Source organism: Pristiophorus japonicus, chromosome 4 (genome assembly GCF_044704955.1).
Source record: "Pristiophorus japonicus isolate sPriJap1 chromosome 4, sPriJap1.hap1, whole genome shotgun sequence".
NCBI lineage: Eukaryota > Metazoa > Chordata > Chondrichthyes > Pristiophoridae > Pristiophorus > Pristiophorus japonicus.
The window spans coordinates 108,895,609-108,916,209 of NC_091980.1; the positions used below are offsets into that span (position 1 = coordinate 108,895,609).

Genomic DNA, 20,601 nt, shown 5'->3' on the forward strand with positions numbered 1-20,601 from the left:
GGGTAGTTCAGAAAGAGAACGAAAGAAGAGCTGTTCGTACACGCCAGCGTCTGTCTGATCGAGGCCGATACTAGCCACTTGTCATGGTCATATGTTTTTGCTGTATGACTAGTGCGTTATATTCCATCTTAAACTCCGATTGAATGCAATATACCCACCATATTGGTTTGCATTCAATCCTGATTATTTGAAAGACCAGAGATAATCTAATCTCATCAAATTGGCAAGCTAACCAGGAGTGCAAAAGAGTTATTGTGGAGAAATGAGTTAGAGATGGGTGTCATAGACAGACTTGGACTCGATCTATAATGACACCATAAGGCACCAAGCAGGATGATCGGGTAGGGAAACCTCGTAAGAGGGTACATTTCGTCAGTGAAACCAAAAACAAAATGGTGAGTTCTTATTATAAAATCGCAAACAGTCCCTCAGAGAATTTAGAGGTCCTGGGCGCCCAAGAGATTATTGAAGTCGTCCAAGAGGACAGACATAGTTACTCCAAACACTTGGATGAGATAGCATTCCAAGTGAATGAGAAAAAAAGGAAACTTAAAGAAGCTAGATATAAACTGGCTTACACAACCCACTTCTGCGCTAAGCATGGAGACTTGAGAAACAAATAGGGGAGAGAGAGAGGAAAAACATAAAGAGCAGGAGAGAGAGTGGGAGAAAGAGAGGGCAAAAGATTTAGGCTGCATACTAACCCATCTGAGAACTCAGCAAAGGAAAGGAAAAACTGGGAATTTGGGAATAAGTGGCTGAGGCAATTTAAAAGATGAAAAAAAGAAACTTAAAATTGAAGCTTCCAACTTTCGTGCCGAGAAAAATGAAACACAAAATTTGTTGAGTGAAAGGAACCTTAAAGAATGCTGGAATTTCAGTTTGTGTGAAAATGTGTGTTAAAGTGTGGAAGTTCCCCTGACTATAAAAGATAAGCATGATCATGCCTACTTAAATGAAAGCAATTGCTGTCCAGTCACAAGGTGATGGCTTATTTTGATAGCATCTATTTAATGCAAGTTATTAGCTTATGAGCCATCTTTAATCAAAAAGAGCACCTTGATGCGATTAAATCTGTCAGAAATGCCAGTCATTCACTCAATTCCACAAAGCAATGCTACAGCCAGATTGAACGGAAAGCATTGGCAGTTAAATGGGCTGTGAAACAACTCCACTTACCCTCTATTATTAACAATTTACAATTATTACAGCTCACAAGTCTTTGATTTCCATATTCTCCAAGCTACAGTCTAAACCTTATTCGAGGATTCAGTGCTATTTAGTGACAATCCAGTGTTATACTATGATTGTTAATTACCCAACCCTCTGGATCTGATAATCCAGCTGATGAACAGATTGCACAACATTCAGATCCAGCAAAAAAAAATGAAAAACACAAAAAAAAAAAGGAAAAAAGGGCCTTGTAAATGTCTGGTGTGTCACCCAGGTCGGGTGGCACCGTTTAATGTTTTATGTTTTTGCAGGTGAACTCCAAAAAGAGTTTCAGATCCAGAAGCTGCCACAAGTTATTACTCAGAGAGAGTTGAGGAATTCATTAATTTTGCAGCTTAACATTCTACACCCAAGGCAATCACTGTAGCTGATAGCAAGCAAGTTTCACGGGATCTTAATTATACAAAAATCAATGGCATAAATTGAAAGCAGACTACGGGCAGCAATGATTGATTTGCCATGAACAATTTGTCAAAGAGGATATCATTCTACATGAAGAGTGTATAGTCATTCAGATGAACTACAGGATCAAACAATATCTTTTACCCACATTGAATGTGAAGCAACAGTCAAAATCAAACCCCACCACAGTACCAAAGTTCAGTTCCGAGACATACACAATGAGGTAGAAGAAATTATTAAAATATGTCATAGCTGTTAGGCAACAACTTTTTTTTCGCTCCAGGATGTGGGCGTCGCTGGCAAGACCAGCATTTATTGCCCATCCCTAATTGTCTTTGGGAAGATAGTGGTGAGCCGCTTTCTTGAACCAATCCAGTTTTCTCATAGCAGTTTGTTACAACTAAGTGGCTTGCTAGTTCATTTCAGAGGGCAGTTGAGAGTCAACCACATTGCTTATGGGTCTGGAGTCACATATAGGCCAGACCAGGTAAAGATAACAGATTTCCTTCCTTAAAGGACAATTGTGAACCAGATAAGTTTTTACAACAATCCAATAGTTTCATGGTCACCATTACTGATACTAGCTTTTTCTTTCCAGATTTATTTAATTAAATTTAAATTCCCCAGCTGCCATGGTGGGATTTGAACTCCGGATCATTAGTCCAGTAACATAACCACTTTGCTATCGTTCCCTTAAATTGCAAGACCCATTCACTTACCAGGTTAGATCTACCCAATTATTAGAATTAGTATTGATTTTTGTGGAATGTTTCCATCAGGAGACTCCTTCTAAGGAATGATTTGTGCTTTCTCCCAATAACTAATAGAACAAATAGTCAACTTTGGAGTGGCTAGAGCCATTATTTCATGCTTAGACAAGATTTTTTCAGCACACAGAATTCCAGATGTATCAATCAACAACTTGCATTTATGTAACGCATTTAACATAGTAAAACATCCCAAGGCGCTTCACATGAGAGTTAGCAAACACTGAACCATATAAGGAGATATTAAGACAAGTGATCAAAATCTGAGTCAAAGAGGTAGGTTTTAAGGAACATCATAAGGGGGAGAGAGAGGTAGAGAGGCGCAGAGGTTTAGGGTGGGATTTCCAGAGCTTAGGGCCCAGGCAGCTGAAGGCACAGTCACACAGTGGTGATGGATGAACGGGACTTGGTGCGAGTTAGGATACTTGCAGCAGAGTTTTGGATGAACTCAAGTTAATGGAGTACGGAAAATGGGAGGCCAGCAAGGAGAGCATTTGAATAGACAAGTCTAGAGGTAATAAAGGCACGGATGAGGATTTCAGCAGCAGATGAGCTGAGGCAAGTGTGGAGACAGGCAATGTTACATAGGTGGTAGTAGACGGTCTTGGTGATGAAGTGTGTAATGTCCTTACACACTACTATAAATTCACATGAGGCACATTCTGCAGACAAGGTCACTCTGTGACCTGAACCTTTATTCCCAGGACCAAGAAGTGATGACCCTGCGTGGGACCTCCCTTTATATACCTGGATGACCAGGTGAGGAGTGTCTCCCACAAGTTCACCCCCTGTGCTCAAGGTGTGCATTCTTAGGTGTATACAGTATACAGTGTTGTTAAGAAGGTTACAGTTACATGAAGGTTACATACATGACATCACCTCCCCCCCTCACAACGTCTTATGGGGTCAAAGATTGAGACTTTCAGGTGGTCGACGCTCTCTCGTGGAGCGCCGCAGTTGGGGCTCTGGTTGTTGAGCCTTGGCATGCGTCTCTGTCGCCCGTGGTGATTCTGGCTTGTCCGGGCTGGCCGCAGGGACTGTGCATGCTGCTGAATGTTCTTGTTGCTCGTTCACTGGCGGTGGTGTGGGCAACATCTCATGATCTTCCTTAGGTTCCTCAGTGTCCATGCTGAACCTTTTTTTTACTTGGTCCAGATGCTTGCGGAATATCTGTCCATTGTTAAGTCTGACCTCTATGACCCTATTCCCCTCTTTGCCAATTACAGTACCCTCAAGCCACTTGGGCCCCAAAGCGTGATTAAGAACAAATATAGGGTCATCGATTTCTATATATCTCCCCTTTGAGTTATGGTCATGGCACTCATTTTGGGACTGGTGCTTGCCCTCAACAATGTCTGATAGGACAGGATAAATGAGGGACAGCCGAGTTTTGAGTGTACGTTTCATGAGTAGTTCCGCGGGCGGGACTCCTGTGAACGAGTGCGGTCGGGACCTGTAGGCCAGCAGGAGGCGCGATAGGCGGCATTGAAGGAAGGTTCCTTGAATCCGTATGCGGGCGCCTAATCCCCAGTCAGGACACATTTCTTAATCAAGGATAGGAGGGGATCTCTGTTGGTCCAGATTTTGATCTGGCGGGCTGTGATGGGGGAGTCTGCGCTGTCAAAAGCATCGACAGCCATGACCATCTCAGCGCTTTGCTCCGCTGCCCCCTCAGTGGTGGCCAGTGGAAGCCTGCTGAGTGCATCAGCGCAATTTTCGGTGTCTGGCCGGTGCCGTATGGTGTAGTCATATGCAGCTAGCGTGAGAACCCATCGCTGTATGCGAGCTAACACAATGGCATTGACAGCTTTGCTGTCTGACAACAGGGATGTTAACGGCTTGTAGTCCGTTTCTAACTCGAACCTTCTGCCAAAAAGGTACTGGTGCATCTTTTTCACACCGTAGTCACATACGAGTGCTTCCCTTTCAACCATCCCATATCCCCGTTCTGCTTGGGAGAGCGACCTGGAAGCATAAGCCACAGGTTGGAGTTGGCCCTCATCATTACTCTGCTGCAACATGCACCCAACCCCATAGGATGATGCATCACATGTCAAAACCAATTTCTTACAGGGGTTGTACAGGGTCAACAGCTTAACAGGTTCCATGCCCAATTGAAAGCCCGTTCCTGACAGTCCCCCCAAAACCAATCGCAACCCTTACGCAGGAGCACATGTAGTGGCTCCAACTAAATATATTCAAAAAGGAGTTAGATGAGGTCCTTACTGCTAGGGGGATCAAGGGGTATGGCGAGAAAGCAGGAATGGGGTACTGAAGTTGAATGTTCAGCCATGAACTCATTGAATGGCGGTGCAGGCTAGAAGGGCCGAATGGCCTACTCCTGCACCTATTTTCTATGTTTCTATGTTTCTATGCTTAAGTTCGGCAGAAAGTTCCCGAAATAGTTCAAGAGTCCCAGAAATGAACGCAACTCCGATGTGATGCTGGGCCTGGGCGCATGACGAATTGCCTCCGTTTTGGACTCGGTAGGCCGGATCCTGTCTGCGGCAACCCTCCTGACCAAAAACTTGACCTCTGGGGCCAAAAAAAAACACTTGGAATTCCAGTCGTTGTAGCACCTCCTCCAGGTTGTGGAGGTGTTCCTCGGTGTCTCGACCCATGATAAGGATGTCGTCCTGAAATACGATTATTCCAGGGATGGATTTAAGCAGGCTTTCCATGATCCTTTGAAAGATAGCGGCCGCTGATCAAATGCCAAATGGACACCTATTGTAGACAAACAGCCCCTTGTGCGTGGTGATGGTGGTCAGTAGCTTGGATTCTTCGGCCAGTTTCTGGGTCATGTAGGCTGAAGTGAGGTCCAACTTGGTGAACAGCTTGCCATCTGCCAGTGTGGCAAAAAGATCCTCAGCTCTCGGAAGCGGGTATTGGTCTTGTAGTGACACTCGGTTGATAGTGGCCTTGTAGTCGCCACAGATCCTGACCGAGCCATCCATTTTTAGGACAGCGATGGTGGGGCTTGCCTAGTCGCTGAATTCAACGGGCGAAATTATGCCCTCTCTTAGCAACCTGTCCAACTCACTCTCAATTTTCTCCCGCATCACATACGGCACAGCTTCTGGATTTGTGATGCACTGGTCTGGCATCCGTGATGATGCGTATCACTACTTTGGTACCTTTGAAAGTCCCGACACCAGGTTGAAATAGAGACTCAAATTTCTGTAGGACCTGTGAGCATGAACTTTGCTCCACAGATGAAATGGCGTGCACTTCCCCCCATTTCCAGTTCATCTTGGCTAACCAGCTCCTCCCCAAAAGCGCGGGACCATTTCCCGGGACAATCCAGAGTGGCAGTCGGTTCTCTGATCCATTATGTGTGACCACCAACATTGCACTGCCTAACACTGGGATGATCTCTTTGGTGTACATCCGTAGTTGCGTGTCAATGCGGTCTAGTTTGGGTCTGCTAGCTCTGAGTGGCCATAGTTTCTCGAACTGTTGGACACTCATAAGTGACTGGTTGCCCCTGTGTCCAGCTCCATGCGTACTGGGATGCCATTTAATAGGACTTTCAACATCATAGGTGGCGTTTTGGTATATGAGCTGTGGATGTTTGCCACATGAACCCGCTGGACTTCAGCGTCCATTGCTTTGTCCAACCTGCCTTGCAGACCCCTCTTGTGGTTCATCTGCCTCATAAATTAGCCTCGCTGCGGGCTTCCTGCACATGCTGGCTAACTGTCCACTACAGTTACAAATTCTACAGATAAATTGTTGAAACCTACAGGTTTTTGCAGTATGTCTGCCCTCGCATGAGCTGAGATCGTTGTGAACAAAAGGGCTGTTGCCAGGCATTCCTCTCTGATTGTCTCTTTGATTACTCTTGAGCACTCTGTTAATGCATGTCAATGGCCCCATCCTGGGACGCATTGTCTACCGTGATGGCGTAAATGTCCATTCAACCTGCCATTGTCTCTTTTGAGGACCCACTCTAGAGTCTGTTGCTGCCTGGATGGTGTTGAATTGCCCTTGCCTGTCTGCGGGATTCTGAATCGCGTTTACAGTGTTAACTCGCCATGTTGGAAGCAGAGTTGCGCGCGTATATTATCTTGGTTTCCTCCTCTCCCGCCATGAAGGTCTGAGCCATCAGCACCGCCGCTTCCAAGGTCAAGTCCTTGGCCTCAATTAGCTTTCTGAAAATCCCGGCATGACCAATGCCCTCAATAAAGAAATCCCTTAACATCTCCCCCCTGCAGGCATCTGTGAACTTACAGAGGCTGGCCAAGCGCCGAAGGTCCGCAACGAAGTCTGGTATGCTCGGTCCTTCCCGACGTCGGTGTGTATAGAATCGGTGTCGGGCCATGTGTATACTGCTCGCCGGTTTGAGGTGCTCGCCGATCAATTTGCTGAGCTCTTCAAAAGTTTTGTCCACTGGCTTCTCGGGTGCGAGCAGGTCTTTCATCAGCGCATATGTCTTCAGTCCACAACTGGTCAGTAGATGCACCTTTCACTTGTTAGCCGCCGCATCTCCCAGCCAGTCCTTCGTGACAAAGCTCTGCTGGAGCCTCTCAATGAAATCGTCCCAGTCCTCACCAACGCAGTACCGTTCCTCTGTGCTACCGGTGGCCATTCTCGTGAGTCGTTGATTCCCGTTTCTCGTCACCAAATGTAATGTTCTTACGCACTACTATAAATTCACATGAGGCACATTCTGCAGACAAGGTCACTCTGTGACCTGAACCTTTATTCACAGGACCATGAAGTGACGACCCTGTGTGGGACCTCCCTTTATATACCTGGATGACCAGGTGAGGAGTGTCTCCCACAAGTTCACCCCCTGTGGTCAAGGTGTGCATTTCTTAGGTGTATACAGTATGCAGTGTTGTTATGAAGGTTACAGTTACATGAAGGTTACATACATGATAAAGTGGATATATGATCAGTAATTCCCCTCATGACCAAATAGGACACCAAGGCTGTGAACTGTCTGGTTTAATCTCAGACAGTGACCAGGGAGAGGGATGGAGTCCATGATGAAGATATTGCCGCAGGCTGCCATTGCTGGTGATTTTCTGGCTATGACTGGATAGATAAGAATGGAACCAGGCGAGGACAGTCCCATCCAACTTGATGACGGAGGAGAGGCAAATAACAGAGTTCAGAATTCCAGCAGTTTGCAGAACATCTTGGAGGAGAAATTCGGAAGCTTAGCGCCTCCCGTTAGGACCGGGGGAGGCGGCAATGGGGCGCTAGGGGGTTAGCGACCTGGCGCGCCGAATGCAGTGACGCCCGTGAACTTCAGTGCCGATTTAGCGCTGGCACTAACTTCTAGCACCGATGTTATCGTCCCGAATGTAAAATTGACTCTCACATTTTAGAGCCGGGCATCAATAACAGCAGGAAGAGGAGGCACTATGCATCTGGATGGCCGCTGTAGGATCAGTATTTAAAGGAATGAACCTCCGATTTATTTTTATTCGCCAATCAATGCTGCTTTGTCAGGTTCACATAGCAAAACAGCTGTTTTCAGTGAGTTCAGCGTTTTACTTTCAGGAGTGTTTTGCCTCCTAAATATTTGTCACTTTCATTGTGCTCAGATTTCAAAGTCCTACACTTGCATACCTTACTGGGGCCTGTACTGGCACTCAACCTCGCCCTCCAGCATCAATGTCAAAGGCAGCGGAGGCAGAGAGAAAGATTGCAAAATGTGGCCAGAGGGAGGAGGACCAACAGAGCTCTCAACAGGAGGCCTTACCCTCACAGGGTATTCCCGGAGCACTTCTCCTACATCAATTTAACTGAGGAGCAGTGTGTTAGAAGGCTCCGCTTCACCAAGGATGTGGTCACAGGGCTCTGCCATCTCCTGCAGCCAGACATCCGAGCCTCAGATTAAGGTGAGGATGGCTCTCTCAGTGACTGTCAAGGTCACTGTCCCTCTTAATTTCAACATCAGCGGATCCTTCCAGTCTGCAACAGGAGTCATATCTAAGATATAGGAGTTCACCATCCATTGCTGTCAGAGGTGACAGAGGCCCTCTACAGAAGGAAAAGGGACTACATTTCCCTCCCCATCAACAGACAGAAGCAGCACGAGCGTGCATGTGGCTTTACCAAGATAGCGGACTTCCCCATGGAGCAGAGCGCCATTGACTGTACCCACATCACTTTGCAGGCACTGCATAACAATCCTGAGGTATTCCAAAATCGCAAAGGCGACCACTCACTTAATGTGCAGTTGGTGTGCGACCACAGACAGCGAATCCTCACCGTCAATGCCTGCTATACTAGCAGCAGCCACAATGCTTTCATCCTGCTCCAGACTGGTGTACCAGCACTCATCCAACCACGACATCATGCTCACGGCTGGCTGGTGAGAGACAAGATCTATCTACTCTTCACCTGGCTCATGACTCCCCTCCACCACCCAGGCACTCCTGCCCAGCAGTCATAATGAGAGCCATGCTACCACCAGGAACATAATTGAGCAGACCATAGGAGTGCTCAAACAATGGTTCTGCTGCCTTGACCACTTGGGAGGAGCCTTCCAGCACTCAGCTGAGCGGGTATCCCTTTTCGTCGTGGTTTGCTGCATGCCGCACAACTTGGCCAACATGAGGGCCCAACCATTGCCACCAGGCAAAGGTGCACCACCTCAGGAGGAGGGAGAGGGTGAAGAGGAGGAGGAGGAGGATGAGGTTCGAGGATGAGGAACAGCAGTAAGGGAGGAGGCAGCCATTCAATCAGCCTTCTGGAAGAGCGGTCCGTGACCACCTCATCAGACTGTGGTGCCAATAAATTCGACCCTACATCCCGGTTGCTCACCACTTCCCCATCATGCCAAGCATTTTGCAAGTGCAAAGCTGAAATGATAGACAGCATCAAATCTGTAAAATTCCATTAATAAATTTATCAAAATTCAGTAAAGACATATATACAACAACAACATGAACTAATCACCCTTGTGCAAAACTTTACTTCACCTCTTTGCAGTGCCTTTTCCTAATCTACTTCTCCTATGTAGTGTCTCCCCAGTGGCTGCAGTCGGGCTGGTGGAAGGCTGCTGTGTGTCAGTGCCAGAGACTAAAGATGGCCTTACTGGATGCCCTCAACCAGCTCTGGGCCTGGAAGGCCTGGCTGTATACTGCACCACCTCATGCTGTGCGGCAGCAGTCTGGGCTGGCTGGATAACAGTCAGTGACAAGGGCAATGGCGGAGTGGTAGTGGTGGGATCAGGAATGCTGTCATCCTGAGGGAGGAGAGCAGATTCCTGCTCGACTGACAAACCGGCACTCCCCCTGGGCAATATCTCAGTATCCCTACCAATCTGCTGGAGCACAGATTGCTGGCCTGCTGCAACACCGTGATATCCCTGGTGGACTGTGGTGGACCCAACCATGATGGCAACAGTCAGAGTTTGCGTAGCATCAAGCTGAGACTGCATGGAAGCAATGTGAGACTCGATGCCACCAACCATTGACTGCATGTCAGCACTAAGATGTTGAGTCACTTCAGCTTGTACTGCAATGGAAGCTGCCACAGCACACATGACATGTGTCATGTGGTCTGGGTCCCCACGGTCTTTCTGGGAGTCCACCATCCTTAGCAGAGTGGAAATGATGGGCTCCATGATATGCGCAGAGTTCTAGGCAATGTTGGAGGTGAACTCCTCCACGCTCCTTATCATTGCTGAGGGGCTCTCGGGCACAGTTGCCAATGCACCTATGATCTCCGTGTGCATGGTCATCAGTCTACTTCTGAACGCTTCTCCATCAAGTTCCTCATCCGAGTCCTGTGCAGCAGAACTCGCACGCAAACTCACCCTCTGGGGAGCAGTCTCCTGTGCTACCCTTTCCCCTTGGTCTTACTGCATTACGCTTGTCCCCGAGACATCATCCAGTGCAGACTCCACTTCTAAATTTGCCTCTAAAGATCGCAAGTTTCTGAGCTGGTGCCTGCAGGTGAGAAATGCTTTATTCCTCCTCCTCTTCTTCCGCCTCACTCTCATTGGGAGCTTTAGGGACAGGCTGGCTATCTAGTTGCTGATTACCTGAAAGCATAAAGGCACAAGACTCATGCTAAGTTCAGGGCATGGGGATAGAAATGGAGCAAGGAATATAGACAGTATCAGGAGCTGGAAAATGGGAAAGTCTTGTGAGGGGGAAGTGGGATTCGAGGAGAGGGGATGAACATACCCTTGTTGCCCTCAAGAAAGTCGACATTGCCGACGGCCACAGCACCCACCACCTGTTGCCCAATGACTCTCAGCACTCGCTCCTCCAGGTTTGTAAGGTGCTGGATGTCCTTATTAGCTCCGCCTGTTCTTTGCTGCTCCCTCCTATTGTGGGCCATCTTGGCCTGCAAGAGAAAAGAAAGTGTGAGAGTGCAACTAGTTGAATAGCTTTGATTGTAGACATGGCGTGAGATGTGGATGTGAGTTTTAGTTGGTGGAGATGCTTGGTGGGTGAGTGGTGGGGATGTGGTGGTTTGTACAGTGTGTACAGACTGAGGTTCAGATGCTGGTATGTAGGACCTATTGAAGCATGTACTCACCCTGACCACCCAATTTCAGTCGTTTAATTTTTTGCAGCACTGTGTGAGGCTCCTGATGACCACAATGCTGGCCAAGACCTCCTGGGCCACTTCCCTCCATATTGCCCCGAAAATATTGAGGAACGATAAACAATAAGAAGCTATACGGCCCGAAATTGCCCAACACCCAAAACGAGGTGCACCTACTGGTTTCGATGTGTTCTGGCTGTCCCACTAACCGTCGAAATTCAGCACTTCGGAGATTTTTTTGGAGTGAGGCGGAAGTGCCCTTATCATGGGGACGGAAGTGGGCCCGGGTGGAGTGGCCGTTACTAGCGGGGCGGATGTGGGGGGAGACGGCGGAGCCAAGGCTGTAAGTCATCAGCGCCGTGCTGATGACATCATTGCGCTGGAGTGTCACAACATCTTTCCCCTTCAGTTAAAGGGGAGGGCTGCTCGGAACTCTGCAGCCTCTTGAGTGGCAAACACTGGGCCACCAGGGAGGGTTTTGGCCGGATGGGCCAGTTGCCTGTGACCATAATTTTCTGGCCAATCTGGCAGTCGGCCGACAAAGAAAATAACCATGCCGGCCGCGGCAGTGCGCCTCCCCTTTAAGGGCAGCCGCGCCACCCAGCCACAGAGAGTGTACCGACAGCAAAAGCTGTCGGGGGTTCCGATCGGTGGCAAGACTGCTTCTGTGGGGCAATTCCAGGAACGGGGCAATTTTCGGAGGGGCAATTTCACGAAGGTGTTGTCGCCAGTGGGTAAGCGGTTGGCATGTGCACGTGGCGGCGAGAAAACGGGAAGAACAGTCAAGGACATACTCCAAAACCGAGGAAGGGCAATTTGCAAAATGGCAGTCCCTCCGCGGAGGGTCGGCGGCCATTCTGCGCCAGCCCATGCCCTCCGCTTTCAGGCAGCCAGAGGTATTATCGGATGGGGCAATTTCAGCCTCATAGTCTCATACAAGCCACTCATCTACATTGTGCTTCACAAACTTGATTCCATTATTACTGCTCAATAAATAGCCGTAAATGTATCTTTCTTCAAGAAATAATTAGCATTTCCAGCATCTCAATATATCAAGCAGTCTGAAAATTATGTTGATTTTACTGGTTCTGAGCCAGGTGATGCAGCCATCAATATCCAGGATCAAGCATCATATAGTTCCTCCATTAAAGGAACAGGAGATTTTTAGTTTGTTCATTTCTTTAAGAACGTTTGGTTATTTCATTTACAAAGTGGTATGCTATTCGCCTATCCTAAAGGAGGGGGAAGGACAGTAGAGCGGGAGCTGGAAGTGTTTGTCATTAAGCAGTTCCACGCTTGCATTGTGTAACTTTTAAGAATGAAGGAATATTCCTGCAAATGCATAGGCCTCGAGTTTCTGCTGTGGTCGCCCAAAATTGTCCAAACCATTGCAAAAATTCACGGAATTTGAAGCGCAAGTTATGTCCAGCACAAATCGAGTTTCCATGATTTTTTGCACAGGTTTAAAAACATTGTGCAAGAAGTAAACCATGCTCACAATACTGGCCCCTCCCCAGATCGAATTAATCACTAAGGTGAGTTTCCGCTAATTAAACCCATTTGTGGGCCTTTGAGGAGGCTCTTAAAATTAAGGACCAAGGGCCCCGAGTTTGGTCAAACCTAAGTTCCGCCCATATACCATAAAAGGCTGCTAAGATCCTGACGGTACTTTGGGCGACAATTTGGTCGAAAAATGTGGAAAAAACTGCCCGGCAGAAAAAAAGGGCCTTGCACGCTGATTCTGGGCAGCAGCAGGCTGTAGGTCGCATTCTGGGCGGCAAATGCGATCCTTGGCAAAGTAACGCTGAGGATAGAATCAGAGGCCCAGGGCGGGGGGGACAGGACTAATAAAACATTTTCAATACATGAAAAAAAACTACTACAAATCCTTCAGAAGACCCCATCCACCCAAATCGCTGCAAAAGAAATGAAGAAAACAAGTGCACTAACCTTTTTTTGCAGGTCTTCATACCTACCGTTCAGTTAAGTCCTGCATCCACATGGCGGTCTCTTCTGCTGCTGAAGCGGAAGACCAATCTGGGGACTCAGCGGGCAGGAGGACTTTTGTCGGTGTTGTACACCAGCAGACACCAGCGGATGCTCCCCAGTGGTCTTCTCTCCCTGCCAGTGTGAGAACTTGACCAAACTTGCTCGGAGGGGAGAGCGCCCAGAAAACATGGAGACGGCCGAGAAAACTCGGCAGCAGCCGACGGTAAGTCGACCAAACTCAGGCCCCTGGTGTTTCTGTTCAGATGCGCTTTTTTTTTTGGTGCAATTCTCCAAAAATTGGTGTAACCGGTGTAAAAGATCACGGAATTTTAAGCGCAAATTATGTTCAGCGCAACTCGAGTATCCATAATCTTTTGTGCTAGTTTTAAAAAATAGCATGTTAGAAGCAACCCCACCCACAAAACTGGCCACGCCCCCAGGATAAATTATCACCATTGGGAGTTCCGCTAATTGCACTCATTTGTGGGCCTTTGAGGAGGCTCCAAAAATTAAGCTGGTTCTTTTGGCGCATGGATACTAAGAGGAATGTTTCAAAAGGTTCTGAATATCATTTTTTTAAATTTACTAAGAAACTGACTAATGTACCCCAATATAACTAGCAAATGTTCTGTATATTTTTTTTAAGTCACTATATTTATATTCAGGTTACTCACAGATGGTGGACCAGACACTCTAATTATCTCAACTCTATGATCTAAAATGCTGCTCGATTGTTCTGGTTCATGGAAGATTTTACGTCTGACAATATGTAAATGAGTTTGAGCAGCAGCTTGAGCAAAAAATTAAATTCCGAAAAATAGCACAATGTGCCTTCGGATTACCGATTGGGCCCAAAGTGGAACTTTACAAATGTTTGTTGATAAAGACAAACATGACAATGTGCATATCATATTAAATATTAACTATATGCATCAAATTACCACTGTTCAGCACTATCCAAGCAACAGTCAGCATGTAATACAGATTTTTACTTGCTTTCCATTTCCACAAAATAGAATGGTCTATTCCAAACACAGAACACTTGCAAGATACCCTTCTTCTATCAGTTGCTAGATCTGGATCAAAGGAAAATCACTGCTATGAAATGATTACATTCTGAAAAAGGCAGGAATTATTATTGTTTATGCAAAGTTAATTTAACAACACAGAGCTAACAAAGCTCCTTTTGCAAACTTAACTTTACCGTGAAATATGTGCACTGAAAAGCATGTACTGCTAAATTAATTTGGTTTCTCCCTGTTCTCAACAGCTAGCAGCCAATGGCCACAAGACTGGTTTCAGCCCTTCCAATGAGAGCTCCTGGGAACTTTTTGTGCATTGAACCAATAATTCATTTGTAGACATTTTTTGTTCTTTTTAGTTGACAGCCTAACTTCTTTCGGCAATGGCAATGTATTTTTTGAACATGAATCACAGGATTTCTATGATCTCTTATCACAGACACGGGATATTGAAGCAAATTACATTTTATAGCCATTCAGCAGCTCAGGTAAAATCCACTGCTCTCAGTGGGGTTAATTCTATACCATTCTGGCACATAAACAGACATTAAAGTGAACAATATCAATCACAAGTAATACAGTGGCCACCACCACCATCCAACATGCAATCAGAAATCAGAGGAAGCTTTAAAGAAATGTATTTGTCCACTTTCAGTTTAATATCACCAGAGGTGAATTATACTTTTGTTCAACTCCACCATTTATATAGGCCCGGATTTCGCATTAAGAATAACGTTGAGACTATCAGTGCTCAGTGTTCCGGTGACTGCACGTGCGTAGTTAAACACATAAATCAGAAAATTTGTGTCCAAGTTGCCCTGCTCCACCAGAAGCTGCGCTATACCGGAATCTCGCGAACAGACTCGACATTGAAACACAAGAAAGGGTGTGATGTTGCTGTACTTACGTGATATATACCTGCTAAACTCACCAGAAAAAGTTGGGGCTTTTCCATTAAAGTTTAAGTAATTTTTTAAAAGGCGTGATAAGTCTTAATTACTGCCAAACAACCTCTCTGGCTCTGAACATTAACTTACAAATGTGGTGTTACATACCTTCTGTTAAGTCCTGACTCTAATGTATTAACTTACACGAGACACATGCTGAAGTCAAGGTCACTCAGGACCTGCATGTTTAATTCACAGCTCTCCAGTGCTGCACTTGCCTGAGACCTCCCTTTATATACCTCAGTGGGACAGGTATGGAGTGTCTCCTGCAAGTGCACCCCTGGTGCTTATTGTTACAGGTCTTATCCAGTTACAGTCATGTATAGCATGGTAAGATATGGTTATATACAGTAATGTGAGATACATGACATCACCCTCCCCCAAGGTCTTATTGCCTTTATAGATTCAGTCTCTCAGGTGGTCTGCGCTCACGCGTGGAGCGTCTTAGTTGTGGTTCAGTTGTTTGCCTTGGTGCCTGTTTTTCGTTCAGTGTGATTGCTGGTATCTCGCCTGGGCTGTCTGTTTCATTTGGTGTGATTGCTGCTATCTTGCCTGGGCTATCTGTTGAGACTGCCCTTTCCTCAGGTTGTTCTCTCTGTCTGTCCACCAGGTGTGGTGTGAGTTCCACATTGTAGTCTGCCTCTGGTTCTTCAGTGTTATCAGTGAATCTACTTTTTACTTGGTCTACATGCCACCGGCAGGTTTGGCCATTGTCCATTTGTACAACCAGTAGCCTGTTTCCCTCTTTGCCTGTTACTGTCCCTGCAAGCCATTTGGGACCCAGGCCATAGTTTAGCACAAACACTTTGTCCCCTATCTCATTCCTCCTCCCCCTCGAATTTCGGTCATGGTACTCAGTTAGCTTTTGACGCTTAGCCTCAACAATTTCATGCATGTCTGGAAGGATTAATGAGAGCCTGGTCTTTAAGGTTCATTTCATCAATAGTTGCACGGGGGGAACCCCAGTCAACGAATGCGGACGAGATCTGTATGCCAGCAGCAGTCGCGACAGGCGGCTCTGCAGCATGGGACCTTGGATTCTGAGCATGCCTTGTTTAATGATCTGCACTACTCGCTCCGCCTGGCCTTTGGAGGCCAGCTTGAAAGGTGCCATCTTAACATGATTTATACTGTGGTCAACTATAAAATCGTGAAATTCTGCGCTGGTGAAGCACGGACCATTATCACTGACCAATATGTCAGGAATGTCATGCGTTGCAAACATGGTTCTAAGGCTCTCCACAGTGGTGGAGGTGGTGCTCGAGTTTAAAATGGTGCACTCAATCCATTTTGAAAATGCATCAATGACTACGAGGAACATTTTGCCCATGAATGGGCCCGCATAGTCTACATGCACCCACGACCACGGTTTGGTGGGCCAGAGGCTTAGGGGGGCCTCCCTGGGGGCATTACTGAGTTGAGCACAAATGGTGCGCCGATGGACGCAGAGCTCCAAGTCTGCATCAATGCCAGGCCACCAGACATGAGATCTGGCTATGGCCTTCATAAGGACGATCCCTGTGTGCTCGCGATGGAGCTCCCGGACAAACGCCTCCCTGCCTCGTAAGGGCATAACCACTCAGCTGCCCCACATCAGGCAGTCTGCCTGTAGTGAGAGTTCATGCATGCGCCTATGGAAGGGTTTGACCTCCTCGGGGCAGGCATCGCGAGCCTCTGCCCAATCACCGGTTAAAACGCATCTTTTAACTAGAGATAACATGGAGTCACTGGTCGTCCAGGCTCTGATTTGGCGAGCCGTCATGGGCGAACCTGTGGATTCAAAGGTATTGTTGCCATGATCATCTCACAGTCCTGTTCGTCGGACCGTTCTGTGGTCGCCAGGGGTAGCCTGCTAAGCATGTCAGCACAGTTGTCTGTGTCTGGTCTGTGCCTTATCGTGTAGTCATAAGCCACCAGCATGAGTGCCCACCGCTGAATGCGCGCCGAGGCGTTGGTGTTGATTGCCTTGCACTCGGATAGTAGGGACGTGAGGGGTTTCTAATGCAAAGGTATTGGTGCATCTTTTTGACACCATACACGCACGCAAGTGCCTCCTTCTCAACCATACGTACCCGTGCTCCACCCGCGAAAGTGACCTGGAGGCATAAGCAACGGGCTGCAATTTACCCGTATCATTGACGTGCTGTAAAACGCACCCGACTCTGTACGCTGATGCATCACACGTAAGGACTAACGTTTTACCTGGGTCAAAAAAGGCTAAAACACTCTTGGAACATAGAAGGTTGCGTGCCTTATTGAAGGCGCATTCTTGGGCGTCCCCCCAAAACCAATCACACCCCTTTCTGAGTAGCACGTGGAGAGGCTCCAACAACGTGCTCAAGTTCTGCATAAAGTTCCCAAAGTAATTGAGTAGCCCGAGAAAGGCGCGCAGATCCGAGACATTCTGGGGCCTGGGTGCCAGGCGAATCGCTTTGGTTTTGGATTCAGTTGGGTGGATTCCACCAGCGGCAATCCTTCTGCCCAAAAATTCAACCTCAGGCGCGAGAAACAGACACTTGGATTTCTTAACTCTTTGGCCTACCCGATCCAATCGACTTAGTATTTCCTCAAGATTGCGGAGATGAGAGTCGGTGTCCCTGCCCGTGATGAGTATGTCATCTTGAAACACAACCGTCCCCGGGATGGACTTGAGCAGACTCTCCATGTTGCGCTGGAATATAGCAGCTGCCGACTTGATGCCAAATGGGCATCGATTGTACACAAAAAGGCCTCGATGTGTGTTGATGGTGGTGAGTAGCTTAGACTCTTCGATCAGTTCTTGCGTCATATACGCAGATGTGAGGTCAAGTTTCGAGAAAAGTTTTCCTCCAGTCAACGTGGAAAATAGATCCTCCGCTCTGGGCAGTGTGTATTGGTCCTGTAGGGAGACTCTGTTTATGGTAGACTTGTAATCCCCACAGATTCGCACAGATCCATCAGGCTTCATGACGGGGACGATGGGGCTTGCCCAGTTGCTGAATTCCACGGGAGAAATTATGCCTTCCTGCAGAAGCCCATCCAGTTCGTTTTCAATCTTTTCCCTCATCACATAAGGCACAGCTCTAGCCTTGTGATGGACCGGTCTGGCATTCTGTGTGATGTAGATTCTAACTTTAGCTCCTTTGAAGGTGCCCACACCTGGCTGAAAGAGATGTTCAAAACAGCTTAGAACTGTTGAGCAGGAGGTCCGTTCCTCTGATGACATGGCTTGAACATCATCCCATTTTCAATTAAGTTCTGCTAGCCAGCTTCTCTCCAACAGGGCTGGGAGATCCCCGGGGACAATCCACAGGGAAAGTCGGTTCACCATCCCTTTGTGTGTGACCGAGAGCATGGTGCTGCCAAGGACTGGGATTATTTCTTTAGTATCGGTCCTTAGTTTGGTGTCGATCTTTGTGAGTTTTGGTCTGTTGCTTTTGTGCGGCCACAACTGTCCAAATTGTTGAACGCTCGTGAGGGATTGACTGGCCCCCGTGTCCAGTTCCATGTTGACGGGTATCCCATTGAGTAGAACCCTCATCATAATTGGAGGCACCTTGGTGTAAGAACAGTGGACATTGACCGTGTTAACCCGCTGTACCTCGGCGTCCCGTGCACTGTTCCAACCGTCTTCTGGTCCGCTTTCTGACCCTTCCGATTCGTATACCAGCCGAGCTGCTGTTTTTCTGCACATGTGAGCCAGATGCCCTGTGTAGTTGCAGTTTCTGCAAATGACATGCTGAAATCAACACACCCTGGTTGAGTGCCTTCCCCCACATCTCCCACACAGACCATTTCCATTGTTTCCGAAGGATGAGCTGCGTCTGGCTGATCTCCCTTGAGCTTCTCTCAATCTGTTGTTGATTGCTCGCATTGTGGGTTGATGAGGTATGATCGGCCGTTCATGTGACCCTTGATTTTGATGGCTTCTGGCACGACTGTCTGCTGTTGAAGGCCTGCTCTCCTGTCTTTGTCTGTGTGTGGAGGTAGCGGTTTGTTTCACAATGTGAACCCCTTGTTCCGATGCCTCGTTGGTTGTCGTACCCGAAGTATAGATCAGCCTCGTTTCTTCTTCGCCTGCCAAGAACATCTGTGCGACCAGTGCTGCTGCCTCTGGAGTCAAGTTCTTAGTCTCTATAAGCTTTTGGAATATGCCTGCGTGGCCTATTCCTTCAATAAAAAAGTCTCTCAGTACTTCTCTCCTTAGTTCATCGAAGAACTCACATGAACTAGCCAGCCTCCGAAGTTCCGCCACGAAGTTGGGTATGCTTTGACCCACATAGCATCTGTAGTTGTAGAACCTGTGTCTGGCCATGTGTAGGCTGCTTGCTGGCTTCAGGTGGTCTCTCACCAGGGTGTTCAACTCCTCAAATGACTTGCTTGCTGGTTTCTCAGGTGCCAGCAGGTCTTTCATTAAAGCGTATGTTTTCGAGCCTCAGTTGGTCAAGAGATGGGCTCTTCTCTCGTCTGCCTTATCGTCGCCCAGCCAGTCTTTGGTCACAAAGCTTTGCTGGAGCCTTTCTATAAAGTCATCCCAATTGTCTACAGCATTGTATTTCTCATCTGAGCTGTTGGTAGCCATTCTGTGGATTCTGTGATCCCGTAACTCGTCGCCACTGTTAAGTCCTTTCTCTAATGTACTGACTTACACGAGACACATGCTGAAGTCAAGTTCACTCAGGACCTGCACCTTTAATTCACAGCTCTCCAGTGCTGCACTTGCCTGAGACCTCCCTTTATATACCTCAGTGGGACAGGTCTCCTGCAAGTGCACCCCTGGTGGTAAGGTATGCTTATAGTTACAGGTCATATCCAGTTACAGTCTTGTATAGCATCGTAAGATACGGTTATATACAGTAATGTGAGATACATGACATCTTCAGATTTTAATTATTGATAGTGATTTAAAAAATAAACAAATACAAATTTAATTTTTTTTAAATTTTTCTTTCCATCTTTTTTTAATCTCTCTCCTTAATGCAAGCATTCTTTCTCTCTCCTTAACTTTAGCGTTCTTTCTCTCTCCTTAATCCTTTCTCTCTCCTTAATCCTTTCTCTCTCTATCCTAACGTTCTTTCTCTCTCCTTAATCCTAGCGTTCTTTCTCTCTCCTTAATCCTTTCTCTCGCTATCCTAACGTTCTTTCTCTCTCCTTAATCCTTTCTCTCTCCTTAATCCTCGCGTTCTTTCTCTCTCCTTAATCCTAGTGTTCTTTCTCTCTCCTTATTTTGCTTTCTGTACATGATTTGACAATGAATTAACTATTCCCTTCCTGGTTCAGACTCTGAGCACCTCATTAGGAATTCTTCAATCTGATTGATTAAGGAGATACACAGTTATTTGCCCTGTTCAGACAGACCTCCACCCTCTAAACCCATTTCACCTGAAAGCTACACTTGTTCTTGACTCCCTGGGGCCAATTTTAAGTGCCCTGTGCGGTATAACTGGGGTGGTAGTGGCCTGAAAATGGACTTGGGTCACTTACTGACCCAGTTACTTTGGTATTCTGGATGCTACCATTTTGGGTAGAACCTTGAGATGGATAGTTTCAGGCTACCTGTAAAAGAACATACCTAGGACCCTGATTGCAATCGTGAAGTACAAATGGATGAAGCAGGTGCTGCATTGTGCTGCCCATTTATACTAGCATTGAGCAGCATAATCAGCTGTTCTTAAAGAGATTACTGGAGGCTGCTCGGAAAAGTAACAGAGGTTTTTTTTACTTTATTTTTTGAGGGCCTGG

The 20,601-nt window shown here is 47.0% G+C and overlaps 1 pseudogene; it reads right to left on the bottom strand.

The window, feature by feature from the left end:
- Window positions 1–9,960, bottom strand: part of LOC139262476 (NADH-ubiquinone oxidoreductase chain 5-like) — a 106,752-nt pseudogene extending 96,792 nt beyond the window's left edge.
- Between the last annotated feature and the right edge of the window lie 10,641 nt (window positions 9,961–20,601).